The sequence below is a fragment of the Sus scrofa genome, chromosome X, assembly GCF_054392235.1.
Source record: "Sus scrofa isolate SSC_HxYL_T2T_F1_AM1 chromosome X, Sscrofa_HxYL_maternal_Yorkshire_Landrace_v2.0, whole genome shotgun sequence".
Taxonomy (NCBI): domain Eukaryota; kingdom Metazoa; phylum Chordata; class Mammalia; order Artiodactyla; family Suidae; genus Sus; species Sus scrofa.
Window position 1 is genome coordinate 82023681 of NC_139401.1, and position 21442 is coordinate 82045122.

At 35.0% G+C, this 21442-nt stretch overlaps 1 pseudogene; it reads left to right on the forward strand.

The window, feature by feature from the left end:
* The first annotated feature begins 20241 nt into the window (after window positions 1-20241).
* LOC100511235 (C-terminal-binding protein 2 pseudogene) lies at window positions 20242-20936 on the forward strand (annotated as a pseudogene).
* The last annotated feature ends 506 nt before the right edge of the window (window positions 20937-21442 follow it).

Genomic DNA, 21442 nt, shown 5'->3' on the forward strand with positions numbered 1-21442 from the left:
GCATGAATATGTGACTTGACAAAGAATGGAAAGAAAAGACTGGCACCATAGAGAGTCTGTAGAAGGTCAGTCTATACAAAGTTTTGTGACTCTCTCATAACCCTTGAGGCAAAACAAATGAGAACAACATCAAAGAATGGCATCTTGAAAGCAAGATTGCTGAAGCAATGATGTTACTGATGGAAAACCATCAGTTCTGACATTATCAGGACTGGAGCCTTGGGGGATTTGTGGGAGAGGCCATATACGGCTTGAAGCAAACAACAAATTATGGCCTGGGATGGCTAAAACATTTATGATGACTTTATGTACTTAGGAATGACTGTGCTAACATATCTTGCTTCCAATCTATTTGAAGTAAAATGTCACTGTATCCCCTGCACATACAAGGAAGTAGAAAATAGTAAATAAAAAACTTGAGTTGTCTCAGAGGGTTGCTATTGCCTCTTGAAGGCTGTAGCCCCCTGATCCCCTCTTTATTTCTTTGACTCTTTCTTCTTATTTCTGTGTCACAGCTGACTTTGGGAGCTGGGTTGACAAGCAGGCCTCATCAGGCTAGAATCAAGAGAAATAACACAGAGGGATGTGATTTATCTACCTATTTTTCTATATCTTCTCTCATGTTATTCTAGGCAGCCAGAAGAAAGCAGGCAGCACATTGCTAATGAATTTCCTTAGCTATATATCCAGGTTCATCACTCACAAGTTTTGTTTTTCACATAACTGCAGGACACAATTTTCTTGAAATATTCTGCCACTACATAAAAAGCATCATCCTTTCTGCAGTTTCCAATAGTATATATTTCATTTCTGTTTGAAACTTTACCAGTAGTCTCTAATGTCATATTTATATTAACAGTGTGTTTAGGGCAATCTACACTTCCTCTGTGATGCCTCTATAAAATTTTCTAGACTTTCTTCCATTCCCAATTCCAAAACAACTCTCACATTTTTGGATATTTCTGGTGGCAGCAGCCTACTTCCAAAATCTGTATTAGTTTTCTCTTGTTGCATAATGAATGGCTACAAATTTAGTGGCTTAAATCCATACCAATGCATCATCTCATAGTGTCTGTAAGTCAGCAATAATAATGACAGGGCTAGATTTTCTGATCAGGGTATCTCCAGGATGAAATCAAGCTATTTTCCAGTATATGGTTCTCATCTGCAATTTAGTGTCTTCTTTCAACCTCACTATTGCTAGAATTCATTCTTTTTTAGACTGTAAGCCTCATTCTCCTACTATCCATTGTTCAGGTCCATTCTCTGCCCCTAGAGGCTTCTGGCAGTTCCTTGGCATGTGGAGCTAATAGGCATAAAAATAGATATTTCTTTCTTTCTCTCTTTCTTTCTCTCTTTCTTTCTTTCTTTCTTTCTTTCTTTCTTTCTTCCTTTCTTTCTTCCTTCCTTCCTTCCTTCCTTCCTTCCTTCCTTCCTTCCTTCCTTCCTTCCTTCCTTCCTGACTTATCTTCAGTGAAAGCTGGGGAAAACACTGTGCTTCTAAAGAGCTTACTTTTTTAGTTAGGTGCACAAAGGATAAGGTCATAATTAGAGGGGGAGGGAGTGGGGTGGACTGGGAGTTTGGGGTTAATAGATGCAAACTATTGCATTTGGAGTGGATAAGCAATGAGATCCTGCTATATAGCACAGAGAAATATATCTAGTCACTTTTGATGGAACATGATGGAGGATAATGTGAGAAAAATTATATACATATATATATATGTATTTATATGACTGAGTCACTTTGCTATACAGCAGAAATTGACAATAGAAATCAACTACAATAGAAAAAATAAAAATCTTAAAAAAATAACCTAGGAAGGATGTCTCATCATATTTACAGATTTTATCCATACCAGAAGATGAGGGGCTTATATAAGGGTGGGAGCTCCTGGAGTTATTTTAGAATTCTGCTTACTATGCCCTATAAAACTGGAGAGCAGCAATGGAACAGTGTATCTTCACTGGAATATAAATCCACTGCATGTCTAATAGATTACATGAGAATCAACATGCCTCTCCAGGAGGTGATGAAAGGATTAAGCAGGTCATATGCTTCTTCTAATCTTCTTGCTAAGCATTATTTTAAATTTCATCAATAAAATCTACTTATTGATTTGTTTTAAAAATTTAATAACATTTTATTTAACGCAATATATCCACAATATTATCATTTCAACATGCAATCAATGGAAACAACTAATAATTAGATATTTTATACTCTGTTTCTTAGTCTTTGAAATTTAGTGTGTGTTTTGCACTTGCTGCACATTTCAATTTGAAAGAGCCATATTTACAAAATATTTTTCCAGCTTTATAGAGAGATAATTGACATATAATATTGTGTTAAGTTGAAGATATACAATGTGATGAATTTATACATATATATTTTTATTATTTATATATACATACATATATATCTATATAGTGAAATTATAATCACAATAAGTTTAGTTAAAATCTCCAATACCTCACATAAGTACCATGGTTGTTTTATGTTTGTTTTTTGATAGTGAGGATATTTAAGATTTACTAGCTCAGTGACTTTCATGTATATGATACAATATTGTTAACTATAATCACCATAATTTTCATTAAGGGTGCAAATTTCTCTTTGATATTGTGACTTCCCTTTCTTTGGATATATACCCAGAAGTGGGGTTGGCATATCACATAATGGTTATATTTATAATTTTTTGAGGAACTTCCTTACTACTTCTTCTAGTGGCTATACCAATTTATGTTCCCATCAACAGTGCATAAGGATTCCTTTTCCTATACATTCTCATGAGTATTTGTTATCTCTTGTCTTTTTGAAAGTTAGCACCTAGACTGGTGTGATGTAATATCTTATTGTGGTTTTGACTTACTTTTTTTTTTTTTGGCATAGTGTGCAGTGGCTTGATGTAGGATTTCAGTTCCCATACAGGCAGGGATTGAACCTGAGGTAGAGTAATAAAATCACCAAATCCTAACAACTAGACTGTCTGTAAACTCCCTGATATGCATTTTTATGCTAAATAGTGATATTGATCACATTTTCATGATCTATTGGCCATTTCTCGGTCTTCTTTGGAAAAATTTCTATTTCCTTCCTCAACCCATTTTTTACTCACATTGTTTGATTCTTTGAATTGTGTTGTATGAATTCTTTATAATTTTATTATTAACTTCTTATCAGATAGATATTTTGCAAATATTATCTTTTATTCCATAGGTTGGTTCCATATTTTGTTGATTATTATTTTGCTGTGCAAAAGATTTTGAGTTTGACATAGCCCCATTTATTTATGTCAGTTTTTGTTGCTTGTGCTTTGGGTGTCATATCAAAAAATATATTCCAAGACTAACATGGAGGAGTTTTTTCCTATGTTTTCTTCTTGGGGTATTTGAATTTCAGGTTTTACATTAAGTTTTTAATCCAAGTTAATTTTTGTAGTAATACAAGATAGAGGCCCAAATTTATTTTATTGCATGTGATTATTCAATTCCCCAAGCAATATTAAAGAAACTATCATTTCCCCTTTATGTATCCTTGGCTTCATTGTCCAATAGCAGTTGATCCTATAACTATCATTTTTCCCTGTTTTTTTTTTTTTTTTTTTTTTGGCTTTTTGTCTTATCTGGGGCCGCTTCCCCATGGCATATGGAGGTTCCTAGGCTAGGGGTCGAATCAGAGCTGTAGCCACCTGCCTATGTCAGAGCCACAGCAACTCGGGATCCGAGCCGCATCTGCAACCTACACCACAGCTCACAGCAATTCTGGATCCTTAACCCACTGAGCAAGGCCAGGGATCGAACCTGCAACCTCGTGGTTCCTAGTCGGATTCATTAACCACTGCGCCATGACGGGAACTGCGGTAACATACAGTTTTGATGCTATAGCTTTGTAATATAGAAATTGGAAATTAGAATATGTGTTGCCTCCAGCTATGTTCTTCTTTCTCAGGATTGCTTTGGCTATTCAAGGACCTTTGTGATTCTATACAAAATTAAGATTTTTTTTTATATTGGTGAAAAATGCCATTGGATTTTGTTGTAGGGATTGTGTTGAATCTGTAGATGATTTAGAATATGAATATGAATATTTTAACAACATTAATTCTTCTAATTCATGAACTTGATATACCTTCCCATTTACTTATGTCCTTTTCAATTTCTTTCACCAAATTCTTATAGTTTTATGTGTACAAATCTTTCACCTCCGTGGTTAAATTGATTCAGATCTATTTTATTTATTTATTTATTTAATGCTATTGTGAATGGGATAGTTTTATTTTTATTTTTCTGTATTTTTTTAGCATGTAAAATCACAACTGATTTCTATATGTTAATTATGTATCCTGCCACTTTACTGAAGCTGTTGATTTGTTCTAAAAGTTCATTGATGGCATCTTGGGATTTTCTACCTATAAGAATAACTATCTGCAAAGAGAAATACTTTTACTTCTTTCTTTCCAACTTGGATGATTTTATTTCCTTGTCTTGCCTAATTGCTGTAGCTAGGACTTCCAATACTGTGTTGGTAGGAGTGATGAGAGTGTGCACCCTAGTTTTGTTTCTGATTTTAGATGAAAATCTGTCCAACATTTACAGCAGAGTATGTAGTTAGTTGTGGGCTTACCTATAGCATTTATTATGTTGAAGTAAGTTCCCTCTATCTCCAATTTGTTGAGGGTTTTTATTGTGAAAGAAATGTTGAATTTTGTCACATGCTTTTTCTGCATCTATTGATATGATTATATAAATTTATCTTTCATTCTATTAATATGGTGTATTGCAGTTACTGATACGCATATATTGTACCATCCTTGCATCACAAGGATAAAAATCACTTTATTATCATCTATAATTCTTTTACTTGGCTGTTGAATTTAGTTTGCCACTGTTCTGTTGAAAATGTATCCTTTTATACTCAGAATATATATTAGCCTTTTTTTTAAGTGTAATTTTCTGGCTTTGGTATTGGGGTATTCCTTACTTTATAAAATGAATTTGGAACTCTATTCTCCTCTTCAAATTTTGGAAGAGAGAGAAGCAATGGTATCAGCCCTACTTTAAATATTTGGTAGAATTCACCTGTGAAACCATTTGGTCCTGGCTTTTTGTTGTTGTTGTTATTTTATTTTATCTTTTTAAAATTACTGATTGAACCTCCTTAATAATAATCAGTCTTCTCAGATTTTATATTTACTCATAAATCAGTCTCAACAGGTTGTATATTTTTAGGAATTTATCTTTTCTTCTAGGTTACCCAATGTGTTGGTGTATAATTGCTCATGGTAGTCTCTTAAGATAACTTTGTATTTTGTTGTATCAGTTCTAATTCATCTCTTTCATTCCTGATTTTATTTATTTGAGTCTTTTTTTCTTCTTTTTTTTAGGGCTGAACCTGGGCATATAGAAATTCCCAAGCTAGGGGTCACATCAGAACTACAGCTGCCAGCCTACACCACAGCCATAACAACTCAGGATCTGAGCTGAGTCTGTGACCTACACCACAGCTTAGAGCAATGCCAAATCAACAACCCACTAAGTGAAGCCAGGGGTTGAACCTGCATCCTCGTGGATACTATTTGGATTTGTTTCCACTGTGCTGCAATGGGAACTCCTGAGTCTATTTTTTTTTTTTTTTTTTGGTCAAACTAAAGTTTCTCAATTTTGTTAATTTTTTCAAAAGATGTTTTTAGTTTCATTCATCTTTTCTATTTTTTCTCTCTTTTATTTACTTCTGATCTATGATATTTCCTACCTTCTTTTAACTTTTCTTTTAGTTTGTTCCCCTGATTCTAGTTCCTGGAATGTAAAGTTTGTTGGTTTGAGAGCTTTCTTTTTTTCTTAATGTAGGAATTTATCTTGATCTATAAATTTTACTCTTACAACTGCTTTTGAAGTTTTATTATGTTTTGTTCCATTTTCATTGTTTTAAGATTTTTTTTATTTCTCTTTTAATTTCTTCTTTTACTCATAGGTTGTTCATGAGTTTGTTGTTAAATTTCCATATATTTTTAAATTTTCCAATTTTCCCTCTGTCATTTGTTTTTAGTTTCATACAATTGTGGTTATAAATGATACTTGGTATGATTTTAATTTCTTAAATTTGCTGAGGCTTGTTTTATATGATCTAGCATATTACCTATCCTGGAGGATATTCTGTGTGTGGTTGAAATGAAAATGTTGGACAACCTAATGTTGGATATGATTTTCTTTCTTATATGTCTGTTAGGTCCATATGGTCTAAAGTATAGTTCAAGTGCAATGTTTCCTTATTGATTTTACTTTTTTCATCCATTATTAAAATTTATTAGATATATTATTTTGGATAAAATCTAGTGGAACATAAAGAATATGAGAAGGTTTTCATTAAAGTTTCATTCTCATTTTCTTTTAAGTGTGGCTTTGGCTATTCTGGTCTTCTGTGCTTCCAAACAAACTTTAAAATATTTTGTTCTAGTTCTGTGAAAAATGTCCTTGGTAATTTGATAGGGATTGCATTGAATCTGTAGATTGCCTTGGGTAGTATAGTCATTTTGATAATATTAACTCCTCCAATCCTAGAGCATGGTATGTCTTTCCATCTGTCTATGTCATCTTTATTCTTTCCATCAGTGTCTTATAATTTTCAGAGTACAAGTATTTTGGCTCTTTAGGTAGGTTTATTCCTAAGTATTTTATTTTTTTGATGCAACGTTAAATGAGATTGTTTCCCTAATTTCTCTTTCTGATCTTTCATTTTTAGTATATAGAAATGAGGTTGGTTTCCATGTATTAATTTTGTATCCTGCGACTTTGCCAAATTCATGGTGAGCTCTAACAGTTTTCTTGTAGAGTCTTTAGGATTCTCTAAGTAGAGTATCATATCATCTGCAAATAGTGATAGTTTTCCTTCTTCCTTTTCAATTTAGATTCCTTTGATTTCTTTTTTTTTTTTCTCTGACTGCAGTGGCTAGGACTTCCAAAACTATGTATGTTGAATAGTAGTAGTGACAGTGGACATCCTTGTCCTGTTCCTGATCTCAGTGGGAATTCTTTCAGCTTTTCACCATTGAGAATGATGTTAACTGTGGGTTTGTCATATATGGCCTTTATGATGTTGAGGTAGGTTCCCTCTATGCCCACTCTCTGAAGGGTTTTTACCAGAAATGGGCGTTGGATTTTGTCAAAGGCTTTTTCTGCATCTATTGAGAGGATCATATGGATTTTCTTCTTCAGTTTGTTAATGTGGTGTATCACACTGGTGGATTTGCAGATATGGAAGAACCCTTGCATCCCTGGGATAAATCCCACTTGATCATGATGTACAATCCTTTTAATGTATTGTTTCATTTGGTTTGCTAATATTTTGTTGAGGATTTTTTCATCTATGTTCATCAGTGAAATTGGCCTGCAGTTTTCTTTTTTTGTGGTAACTTTGTCTGGTTTTGATATCAGGGTGATGGTGGCCTCATAGAATGAGTATGGGAGTGTCCCTTCCTCTGCAACCTTTTGAAATAGTTTCAGAAGGAGAGGTGTTATCTCTTCTCTAAATATTTGATAGAATTCGCTGTGAAGCCATCTGGTCCTGGACTTTTGTTTGTTGGAAGTTTTTTAATCACAGTTTCAATTTCAGTACTTGTGATTGGTCCATTCATCTTTTCTATTTCATCTTGGTTTAGTCTTGGAAGATTGTACTTTTCTAAGAACTTGTCCATTTCTTCTAAGTTTTCCATTTTATTGGCTATTATAAAGTTTCTTGCAGAAGAGTATTTTGGATTTCACTTTTGGGGTGGCCTATTAGCTAAATGAACTTGGATGACCAAATCTCTCCCCAGATTGGGGAAGTTCTTTGCTGTCTTTTTAAATAAACTTTCTCCTTCCCTTTTCCTCTTTTCTGCTTCTGGGAGTATTATAATTAATTTAATATTATTTTCCTTAAGCCATAATTAACATAGGTTTATTCACCGTTTTCATTCTTTTTCCTTTGTTCTTCTCTATAAACTTCAAAGTCCTATCTTCTACTTCACAGATTCTTCCACTTGATCTATTCTGTTGTTGATGTTTTTTGTTGCATTATCTATTTCATTGATTATGTTATTCCACTCCAGACTTTCTGTTTTATTCTTTTTTATTTCTCTTTCTCTCTTAAACTTCTCGTTTTGCCTATTCATTGTTTCCCTCATTTCATTGAGTGATTCTTTTGTGTTTTCTTATAACTCAGAAAAATTCCTTAAAACAAGTATTTTGAATTCTACATCAGATAGATCACAGATCTCAATTGAGGGATCAGGTACTGGAAAATTATTGTGTTCATTTAATAATGTCATATTCTCTTGATTTTTTAATTTTTCTCTAAGGGTTTTGTTGCTGTCCACGTATTTCAATTAGGAGTCACCTCCTCTCTTTTTTACTGACTCTCTTAAGGAATGGAATACCTTTTGTCATTCCTACTGTGGACTCTGAGTCTGTCTCAGACCTTTCCTTTGGGTATCCCTACTCCACACATCTTTCTCTCTCATGGAAGAATTCCTAAGCTTTTTTGCCTTCTCTTGGTCCTGAAAATCTAAGCTAGATGTTGACATTTTCTCTTTTCCTTTCTCTAATTTGTGATGAAAGCTCATTTGTAGTTTTTTCCAGGTGTGCAAATGCAGGCCAACTTTCTGCACATGCTCATTAATTGGCAAAACTCTCTTGGCCAACCTTTGGAGCTCACATAGTAAACTGTTGATAAGGTGGTAGTGTGTGGGAGTTTAAGTACATGGAGCACTACTGACTCCAAGTCAGCAGTGAGAATCTATAGGTGAGGCACCCCCAAAAGTTCACGTGTTGGGTCTCTTAATTGTGACTGTAACACAGTTAACAGGATTTACATCTCTTTGAGATTTTCTATTCTAAGTCCTGGTTACTGTTCTTTTAGCAGATCACCACCAGCCTTGAGTCATAAAACTCATAACTCCATATTCTGGATGATATGAGAGAAATGGGCCTCATCAGCACAGACAGGGGAAATGGGCACACACTTATATGAGCTTACTTTCTCACGTGGGAAAAATCATGGGCCTGGAAAGTCTTTCTTGGCACTGAGCTGTGTCACCTTGAGGGAGAAATAATCCATATAAAGTCAATCCAATCTCAGAATTTTTTGCTCCAATAATATTCTTGCTGAAACTTCACTGGATACCTGAATGTCTACATTGAATTTTTCTTTCCCCCATGAGTGACCATCAAAATAAGTGCCATTTTGATGGTATCATTCTGATATGGTTGGATTAATTCTGAGCCCCCAAGTGGTGATTGTTAAAAGTTGCAGATTAGTTTGGTATATATGAAGGCAGGGACTGGGAGTTCTCTTAGCTTTTTTTTTTTTTTTTTTTTTTTTGATATGATTGTCAGATAACATTGTATTATTTTCAGGTATACAACAATGATTTAATACTTCCATATACTGTATAATGATCACTACAATAAGTCTAGTTCACATCTATCACTACACACAGTTAAAATTTTTTTTCTTGTGATGAGAATTTTTAAGATTTATTCTCTTAGCAACTTTCAAATTTGCAATACAATGTTATAAACTATAGTTACCATATTGACCATTACATCTGCATTACATTAATTTTATAACTGAAGTTTGTACCTTTTGACCCTCTTCACCTATTTAACCTATCTCCCACTCCCTGAAAGATTTTTTCTAATAGTTTTTACTTTCTGTTGAAGTAAGAGGCAAGAAAATTAACAGAGTGAAGACAAAGTGAATTTTTAAAAATTTGAGACAAGAAAATGTGATATCGTTCCTAGCTAGTAGAAAAGAGTATGGGCCTAGAAAATGTAATAATAGTTCATTTATTATGAAAGTACACTTGAGGTTGTCAGTGGTTGTATATTTAAGGTAATTCAGTCAGCTCAGTGTGTCTCACCCCACACTTGACCAGCCAGGGGATAATGAGGACATCCATGACATTGATCACATAAAAGATACAAATATGATGTTTTCTATGACTTTCCATGGCTTTTAGAATGAAGAAAAAATTCCATTACAAAAACCTTCATTTTCTAACTCCTGCCTACTGCTCTAGCCTCATCTTTGTTATCACACTTATTTTTGTTCTTATAAGCTACAGTCACATGGAGGTTATCTCTCTCTCTTTTTTTGTCTTTCTTTTTTAGGGCTGAATCTGTGGCAGTAGGGAGTTCACAGGCTAAAGGTCAAATCAGCAGCCTCTGCCAGCATATGCCACAGCCACAGCAATGTCAGATCTGAGCCACATCTGCAACATACACTGCAGGTCATGGCAACATCAGATTCTTTAACCCACTGAGTGAGGCCAGGGATCAAACACACATTCTCAAGGATACTACTCAGATTCTTAACCCAATGAACCATAATGAGAACTCCACATGGAGGTCATTTCCGGTCTTCAAATTTAGTATTCTACATCCCTCTTCAGAAACTTTGCATATGTTTATTCTCCCTGGGATATTCATACCTCTATTCTTTTGCTTAAAAGAATACATAGTTATCTTTTAGAACAAAACTAAAATATAACTTCCTCTCTAAATCCTTTTCTGACCATTTCCAGGCTATATAAAATCTTCTTTTGTTTTTTGTTTTTTTGTTGTTTTTTTTTTTCCTTTGGTCTTTTTAGGGCCACATCTGCAGCATATGGAGGTTCCCGGGCTAGGGGTCGAATGAGAGCTACAGCTGCCAGCCACAGCCACAGTCACACCAATGCCAGATCTGAGACATGTCCATGAGCTGCACAGCAGCTCATGGCAATGTCAGATCCTTAACCCACTGAGTGAGGCCAGGGATTGAACCTGCATCCTCATGGATACATGGACATGACAAAATGGAGATTCCTAAAATCTTCTTGTTATTCATTTCCATCTTATACTACTTTCAGGCCAGCTCAAAATAGTCAGGGATCTTGACTACCATACTGCCATAGCAAATAAATCCTTTTTTCATAAACCCCTTTTCTCTGCTCTATTTCATATATAATCTATTATCTGTGAAACTGAATATTTTGTGATAAGTTTCTAAACTATAATGGGAGTTCCCTTCATGGTACAGCAGAAACAAATCCAACTAGGAACCGTGAGATTGCAGGATCAATCCCTGGCCTCACTCAGTGGGTTAAGAATCTGGCATTGCCATGAGCTGTGGTGTAGGTCACAGATGTGGCTTGGATCTGGTGTTACTGTGGCTGTGGCATAGGCCAGCAGCAACAGCTCCAATTATACCTCTAGCCTGGGAACCTCCATATGCCATGGGTGCAGCCCTCAAAAGACAAAAGTAAGTAAATAAATAAATAACAAATGTATTCAATTCTAACAGAATTTGTGTAAAAAAAGGTAGAAAGAAAGAAAGAAGAGTTTTCAGTTTGCACTTGGAATAAAACTCTACAATCTGGAGTGAGGTGGTATGGGAAAAGGAAAATATATACTGGAATTTGGAGGTTAAAATATAAAATTAACTTAAATAATAGTTATTTTTAATCATACTAGGACCATAAGGAAAGCATATTTGGAGTTTTACAATGGATTGTGAATTAAACAGAAAATATATCTGTATAGCCAGAAAATATATCCATTGATGTTAAACCTAGAAAAAAACACAAATATTGATAATTGTATTGTATATTTATGCATTTTTATTTTGTAACAAATTTAAGTTGAATTTAATTATCTCATAATTTGCATAATTTTGATGACCTTACATGGCTTTGTATGAAATTAAATTTGGAAAACATATATCTTACTGTCATATTAAATTAACTAGAATTTTTTTCTTTTTTCGTTTTAGGGCCGCACCCATGGCATATGGAGGTTCCCAGGCTAGGGGTCTAATCAGAGCTGTTGCTGCCAGCCTACGCCAGAGCCACAGCAAGCCAGATCAAACCATGTCTGTGACCTAAACCACAGCTCACAGCAATTCTGGATCCTTAACCCACTGAGTGAGGCCAGGGATTGAACATGCAACCTCATGCTTCCTAGTCAGATTCTGTTCTGATGTGCCACAACAGGAACTTCTAAATTAACTTGAATTTTAACTAGAATTTTTCCGGTTCTATCTCTAGACTTCAGAAAAAATCAGTTCACAATCATATTAGTTCAGTATTCTACTTAGACAAATAGATCTTATTAATACATAATTTTAAGTACCTAAAATATGTTCATAATTTCTGGATCATCATACATACATTCTTTTACACAATAATGACTGGTAAACTAAGGAAAAAAGTGGCTGTCATAAACTTCATTCTGTCTTAAAGAGTTTTTTAAAAATTTTTTTTGTCTTTTTAGGGCTGCATCTGCGACATATGGAGGTTCCCAAGCTAGGGGTAAAATTGGAGCTATAACTGCCAGCCTATGCCACAGCCACAACAACACCAGATCTGAACTGCATCTGTGACCTACACCACAGCTCATGGCAATGCCAGATCCTTAACCCACTGAGCAAGGCCAGGGATCAAAACTGTGTCCTCATGGATAGTAGTAAGATTTGTATCCACTGAGCTATGACAGGAACTCCCATTTTGTCTTCAAGGTTAAAGTATATAAAACACATTCCTCATTCATATTGTAAACTGTAAAATAACTTCAAGTGGCACAGAAATAATTATTCAACCTCTCACTACCACTGAAGTGTTGGGAAGATGGAAAGGAAATATTTGCTGATGGAAATGAATTTAAAAAGGGGGCTGACAAAGTTTAAAGGCACAACAGGATCAATAGTGTTTGGGAGTGAATTCTCTAGCATTCATTTATTTGCTCATCTGTCACTTCCACTAAGCTGTGTGCTGCTTAAGAATTTTTCTGAGGATGACAATTCTTGGTATATAGTAGGTTCCAAATACACCTGGCACAGACCTTTCCCAATTTTCTATAAAATCAGAAGCATAGATTGTTTTCTTTCCTCATCACTTTTTGTCCCTTCTAGGTTGAAATTCTTGTGCCTCTTTCCTTGGCTACCAGGAAATTTTCTTTACACAGTCTTTGGGGATGATTAGTGTGTTTTTAAACATTCCAATTATATAAACAAGCTGTATTTTCTTTTAATAAAATTTAATTAATGGTCTCAATAATTCTATGCTCTGAATAGATGCTGGTATTTGCCTTAGCTTTGACTATTTTTAGAGTACTTTGACATCATAGTAATATCCAAACCTCACAATAGCCCTTTGGAAAAAAGGAGAGCATATTTTATCTTTATCTCACAATTATAGATGTGAAAACTAAGGCTCACAAAGATTTTCCATACTCTGCATCTTTCCCATTCCCTCTGCATGCCCCAGTAAGTAAAAGAGATAAAACTTGATTCCACTTTCTATTCTCCTAGTTCCATGCTCTTTCTCTGCACTGATTTTTTTAGTAAGTGATAGAATTTCCCTCAACATAATTTTTAGATAAAAGAAAACAAATTAATATCAGCTTTTATGTTGTGGTTTCAAAACAATAATTATATATTGTCATTTCAAATATTTCATTCAGTTGTCTTTAAAGTCATACAAATATCTTTTCATATCATTTTTATTTACTGAATATTTACTAAATTATATTGCAGATATTGTTTTAGGTATACTGATAATGCAGTAATAATCATGATCATGGGATAATAATCATGGGATCATCATGATCTTTCCTTTTACGGAATTTAAATTCTTATGGAAATCATAAGGAATTGTGTAGGCATTTAAATTGTGTTAAGCTTTTTATTGCATGCTTAACACAACTGGGAGGATAGCATGCTGTAGGGGCATCCAGATAGAATGGATGAAAAATGGATCCTGTGATAAAATACTTTAAGAGAGAGAATAAAGTTTAAATAGGAGAAGGAAGGCATTTTTGAAGACATTGCAAATGTCCCATATACTTTAGAAGCACATTCGTGGTCGTCAGATTACACTTACCAATAGTGCCTATAGTGCCTATCATTACAATCAGTGGCACCATATTGATGATGCTAGTTTGGGTGTACAGAGAAGTTCAGCAGTGAATTAATTTATATTAATACTACAATGAGCTATTCACTAGAGTTAATTCCTTGCTTTTATAAGCTCAATTGAAAAATACTTCTTTGACTTAGTTCCTTAAGAAGTTTTATTGTGAAAAATATCCTCAGTTCTTAGTAGTTTCCAACTTCATTATTTATCTAAAGAATAGTATCAAAGTGACATTTAGACATCATGTTATTTCAAGCAAAAGAGAACACTAGAATAATAAAAGATAACAAAATTAAGAAAACAAATATATATTTCTACTTTATGCCAATTATTTTACAGGTGGTGCTTAATAATAAACAATTCTAAGAGTTATAGGGTTTAGATAATAAGTCTCATTTTTGAGAGAAGAAACTGAGAATCAAATAAATTTAGAATTAGTCTACTGTGATTTCCAATAAGACATAGAGTCAAGATTAAAACCTAGATTTGTAAGAATTCCATTTATTTTCCATCACACCACAGAGAGCTGGAAGGATCTTTCAGAAATCAGAGAGTCAACAATTATATTTTATTAATATGGAAACTGAGGTACAAATAAAGTAACTTGTCTAAAAGCGTAAGTCATAGGGAAATTATCAAGATGAGAGTGTGGATTTATCAAATTTAATTCCAAGCCTTTCCACTAACAGTACAGTAGTTTGTTCTTATAATGATTCACCTTCCAGATGTGAAGTAAGACTCAGTTAAAAAAAAGTTACTAGGAGTCTCTGAACACATATTTTGAGCTTAAGATTTTCCTATATTAAACACTATGCACTTTTCATGTTTCTATAAAAAACATGCTGTGTGTTGACTAAGCATTCACATTTAAAGTTGCAGTAAAGGCTGATACTTGATTTTTACCTGATATAAATGTTGTGAAAAATATACAGTAGATCAACTCTGTCCATCAGGACCATTAAGTATAGAAATTTTGGTACTTCTTAGTGGAAGAAAGAATGTAGGGCTGAAAGCAATAATTGAGGAGTTATCTCTGCTTGAAGGGGACAAAAAGGAATTTAAAAAATTACTCTAAACTCGACACTTAGTGTAGTGGGTTTCAGTGATGCCACAAAATAGTTATCAGGAAATAAATAACTCACAGGGACCTAGTACCCCCTGTCTCACTAATAGTTCCTACTAGCCAATATTTATCTACAAATTTTGCAATAATTTGGCTCATGTGACAAAATAAGTGCAATGACATTGTCACACTACCACATGCTTTTTCAGGCTATCTTATGTCTTTTTAAAACTGAGCTGGAAATAAAGAACTTCCGGAGTTCTCGTCCTGGCGCAGTGGTTAACGAATCCGACTAGGAACCATGAGGTTGCGGGTTCGATCCTTGCCCTTGCTCAGTGGGTTAACGTTCCGGCGTTGCCCTGAGCTGTGGTGTAAGTTGCAGATGTGGCTCGGATCCTGAGTTGCTGTGGCTGTGGCATAGGACGGCGTCTACAGCTCTGATTAGACCCCTAGCCTGGGAACCTCCATATGCCTTGGGAGCGGCCCAAGAAATGGCAAAAAGACAAAAAAAAAAAGAACTTCCACTGTAGTCCCTTTTCCCCTCTTGGACTCCTAGTTTGCCTCTCTTGAAAGCCTTATCTTGTTTGGATAGTTATAAACTAGGATTTAGTTTTATTTATTTATTTCTGGAAAATAACTTAATGTGATATCACTCACATAGTTATCTTAGTTTTATACCTTTTCTTTCCAAATGTTACAATCAAATATTATATACGTATGTATTAAATGTTAAAATGTAAATTATTTTTTACACAATCTATGTATGTGTGTATATATATACATGCACACACACATATATATACAGATTGTGAAAGTTCTTATTGCATAATCCAATTCCAAGTAATGACTACCATTACTAGTTTAGTGTATATTGCTGCATATTTATAGACACATAAACAAATTTAAACTGGATCAATGAAAAAGCATATATGAAAGAATTTACCATGTGGGACAACTATAATTATGCTGATGCAAAGGGAAAAGGATTCTTTTTTTTTTTTTTTTTTGTCTTTTTAGGGCCTCACCCACAGCATATGGAGGTTCCCAGGCTAGGGGTCCAATCAGAGCTGTAGCCGCCGGTCTACACCACAGTCACAGCAACGCTGGATCCAAGCTGCATCTGAGACCTACACAATAGCTCATGGTGATGCCAGATCCTTAACCCACTGAGCAAGGCCAGGGATTGAACCCACTTCCTCATGGATACTAGTGGGGTTTGTTAACTGGTGAACCATGACAGGAACTCCTAAAGGGAAAAGGATTCTGATATATTTATTGAAAAACATTATTTATCTTCTCACAAACATTATACACTGTTATGATACACCTTAAGTTATAAATGAGGATATTTTTGCACTTTCTTCTCTTCCATTTTCAATGTCTCACTAGAAATCTATATTTCTTTAAATTTAATTATTTTTGTTCTATAATCAAATGTTTGTTTGTTTTGGCTGCACCTGTGGCACGTAGAAGTTCCGGCAGGGATCAAACCCATGCCATAGCAACACCTGAGCCACAGCAGTGACAATGCTGGATCCTTAACCCATTGAGCCATCAGGGAACTCCTGATTATTAATTATTTTAGTACTTGAAAATCAATACAGAGTTTTCATATTACTGTGACCATATAAATATTATATGCTACAGAGCCATGGTTAATGAGACGTCATTATTTTAAAGATAGTCTGCAAATTTTTTTTGATTTAATCTTTGTTCAAGTGAGAAAAGGATTAATATTTTATTTCCACACTTGTTTGTTTCACTTTTTCTATTTATTTGTAGTTATAATATGTGAATTTTTTGCTAATTCTTTCTATTTTTTTGGAATTTTTGAAGTATTAATGACATCAAGTCCAGTCTGTTACATATGTTCCATAAAGGTATGAAGAGAGGTTGTTGTATTACATCCTATAATGTACCTATTACATACAATTATACCTATTACAACAAACATATTACTATATCATTAAAACCTCTATAGACATAGTTATTATTAGGCTGCTGGGTCAGATAAGAACTGAGAGTGAGTGACAGAGTTTCATACACTAATTATTGGTTTTTAAAAATTTTTTCTTGAATTTCCACCCAGTTAAATACACATAAAATATTTAGCAAGCAGCCTGAATTAGGGTAACATTCAATAAATGCTTGATTGTATTATTATAGCTATATATTTGATGTTTCATAATTTTTACATATAAAATCCCAGTTTTTATATAATTAGGAATGGTACACATTATCATTAAAAAGAAACCTACATTTTTTTCATTTTAAAATGCTTTTGTTTGTGAATTCACCTTTGTCTGATATTAGTCTTCTTTCAACATTGTTTTTGCATTTAAATTTTAAACTTTTAAAAGCACATAGTTTTATGCATGCCTTTTCTAAATGTCAAAAACCCTAAATTTTGTTTTTAATATGATATTGCTTAGTTTTCTTTTAATAATTGTGTTATTTACTTTATAGTGATTGTTGTAATGCTCATGGCCTTAGTTTTCTCATCTTATAAATGTATTTGAGTTTCCTTTGTTTTTATATTCTGGCATAATTCTGCTACTCCTCTTCATAATTTTACTTTTTAAATTTTTTTTTTATTTTTTTGCTGCACCAGTGGCATGCGGAAGTTCTTAGGCCAGGGATAGAACCCATGCCCCAGTTTTAACCAGCAACAACAACACTGTATCCTTAACCTGAATCTGTCTTCATCTCTTAGTAATAAAGTTTACCGCTTAAATAAACAAGCTTATACTTATGTTTTATTTTGCCAACTCCAAGAACAAAATACTTACAGTTTCCTGCTATGAGATACACAAATTAATTTACACAAATTTTCTCCTACCTCTGCCCATGTATCCAAATTTTTAACTTTACTCTCAAACCATTTTTGCTTTTTTGCTAGAATTTTTTATACTGTAGCTCTTCATTCATGACTGGTGAAACTTTTTGTTTTTAAACCATAATTAACAGTTACTTAGACATTTTTAATTTTAAGGTATTGCTTTCTTTTTTTGCAAATTCTTTTATACAATGGGTCATTTGTTGTTAACATCTCTGTTTTGGTTTTTCACAGTTTTGCAATTTCACATAAATAGGTTTCTCACTCTTTGTAGACTGGTGTCAATTCTTTTTTTTTTTTTTTGTCTTTTTTGTCTTTTTGTTGTTGTTGTTGTTGTTGCTATTTCTTGGGCCACTCCCGCGGCATATGGAGGTTCCCAGGCTAGGGGTTGAATCGGAGCTGTAGCCACCGGCCTACGCCAGAGCCACAGCAACGCGGGATCCGAGCTGCGTCTGCAACCTACACCACAGCTCACGGCAACGCCGGATCGTTAACCCACTGAGCAAGGGCAGGGACCGAACCCGCAACCTCATGGTTCCTAGTCGGATTCGTTAACCACTGCGCCACGACGGGAACTCCTGGTGTCAATTCTAACACATACAACTTTAACAAAACATTAGTAACTGCCTACCCTGGAGTTTTTTAATGCATGTACATGTTTGCATTTTCTGAGGAAATTCTTTAGCTTATATAAAATTCTCAAATTAATATATTTTAATAGTGTTTCCTAATTTGTGGTCCAGGGAAATCTAGGATGCCTGGAGTTAAGAAAATATATTCAAATCTATCAAAGCATATTTATGTTAAAAATGCAAGTTTTACCATAAAGAATCTTTAAAATTTTGGTGTTAAAGAGAATCTCCTGTATTGGGAAGATTATAATATGCTTTTTATATCAGCTTTATTGAGGTAAAATTAACAAATAATTTTGTAATATGTTTAAAATATATAATGTGAAAAATTGATATATGTTATGTAAAGATTATCCCTGTCCTTGGGGAATTATTTAATGCATCTCATGTTTACCTCACAAGTTTACTTTTTTTTTAGTGTCAACATTTAACTTCTACTCTCTTAGAAAATTTAAATTATGGAATTACTGTTCATTTTGTTCATGATTTTCTGGTTGTTTTGATGGTCCTTTGTTCCTGTTTGTTCCTATCTTATCTCTTCCTTTGTGATTTGATGATTTTTCTGTTACAGTGCTTTGATACCTTTATCTTTTGGGTGACTACTATAGGTTTTTTTTTTCTTTATGTATACCATGCGGCTTACATAAAACATCTGATATTCATAACACATTATTTTAATCTAATAACCACTTTACTCCAAGCACAAAAACTCTACACTTTGAAATGCCCTCTTACATTTTTTATATTTTTATGTCACAATTGACATATTTTTACATTGTGTATCTATTAAAAAATTACTGCAGTTATAATAATTTTAATACTTTTATCTTTTAATCTTAGTTATCAATCATTTACCAACAATCAATAAGAGAATTCTAAATTTAACTGTATATTTCCCTTTACCAGTCTATTTTATACTTCCATATGTTTTTCTGTTACTAATTAGCATTCTTTTGTTTCAGCTTAAAGAACTTTCTTTAATATTTATTATAAGGCCAGACTATTGGTGATCAACACCTTTAGCTTTTGTTTGTCTGAAAATATCTTTGCCAGGTATTCTTGGCCACCCCTACAGCATGTGGAAGTTCTTGGGTCAGGTATTCAACCAATTCCACATTAGTGACCAGAGTCACAGCAGTGACAATACCAGATCCCTAACCATTAGGCCACCAGGGAACTCAAGCTACGTATTCTTGATAGTTTTTCTTTTTTGCTGTGCTTCGCAGGACACAGTGGCTAGGTCCTTCAGCATTGACATCTCCATGGTTTTACATAAGGCTGTTGGTGCTATGAGCTACCACACCACTGCCCTCACCAGGGAGGACCTGGAGAAGTTCAAGGCCCTGAGTGTGCAGAAAGCAGCTACAGCACTGTAGAAATCAAGGCTGCCAGGGAACTTGGGATTGCTATGTGCAACATCCCATCCATGGCAGTAGAAGAGACAGCTGGTTCCACCATCTACCACATCCTCAATGTGCACTGGCATGTGGCTATACTGGGCACTATGGGAAGGTACCTGGAACACAGAGCATCTGTTCAGAGCAGATCCAGGATGCTGCCTCTGGAGCACCCTGCATGGGTGAAGAGATGCTGGGCTTCTTGCTGTTTGAGCCAAGGCCTTTAGATTCAGTGCTTTGTTGTTGTTTGTTTCTTTGTTTGGCCTCACCTGAAGCAGGTGGAAGTCCCCTAGGCCGGGGATCAACACTTGCCACAGCAGCAACCCAAGCTGCTGCACTGAAAACTTTAGATCCTTAACCCACTGTACCACAAGGGAACTTTTTTATGACACTTTACTTGCCAGATGAGATGTAGCAGTCCCTGGGCATGCAGAGGTTCTACACCCTGCAGGAGTTACTGTATCAAGGTGCTGTTTCCCCTTGCACTGTAATCACAATGAACATAACCACCACCTCATCAATGACTTTACTACACTATACTATAAAACAGATGAAGCACAGAACATTTCTAGTGCATGCGGCCCACCATGGACTTGTGGATGAGAAAGCCTTAGCCCAAGCCTTTGAGGAAGGTAGGATATGACCAGTGGCCTTCAATGTGCATGAATCAGAGCCTTTCAGTTTTGCTCAATGTCCCTTAAAGGATGCATTGAATCTCGTTTGTACACTTCACACTGTCTAGTATAGTAAGCAAGCCTCAGTAGAATCACTGGGCAATCACAGGTCACATCTCAGAAATCTTAAGAAACTGTATGAACAAGGGATGCTTTGTCACAATCACTCCCTGTCAGTAATATATCAGCAGGCAATTCATTCAGAGCTCAATGGTACCACGCATAGATACCCACCAGGCATATTGGATGGGGCTCCGGGACAACTTCCTGCAGCCCACAGAATGGACCATTTCTGGAGGGATCCCAGTGACCCACAACTTCCCTACAAAACTCCTCTTCCCAAGCCCCCTCTCCAAACCAGCCCACAAAACATGAGGACCATCGACAGCACCCGAACCAGCAATAGCAGAGAATGATGAAAAGTAATCATTTCAGATGCACCAGGGACCAAGAGATAGTGAAAAATAGATAGACCAAGAGAAAAAGAATGTGACAGTGTTTTTAAATGATTCTGGACCTACACATCATTGTCATTGCAATGTTAAAATTATGAGGAGTTCCTGCTGTGGTAAAACAGGTTCAGGGGTATCTCTGGAGCACTGCCACGCAGGTTCCATCCCTGGCCTGGCACAGAGGATTAAGGATCCAGCCTTGTTGTAGCTGTGGTGTAGGTAGCAACTGTGGTTTGGATCTGCTCCCTGGGCTGGAACTTCCATATGCCATTGGGTGACCCAAAACAAAACAAAACAAAAAGATACAAAAGAGCTGGACTCCAAAACATGGGAAAACTGAGGATGCGGAGTGCTTACAGAAGCACTGAAAAAGACTAGGATGTGATTGATTAATTACTAACTTCTGTTATAGTTTGTTATTTTTCATCTGAGCATCAAATTACAAAGAATAAATAGATCT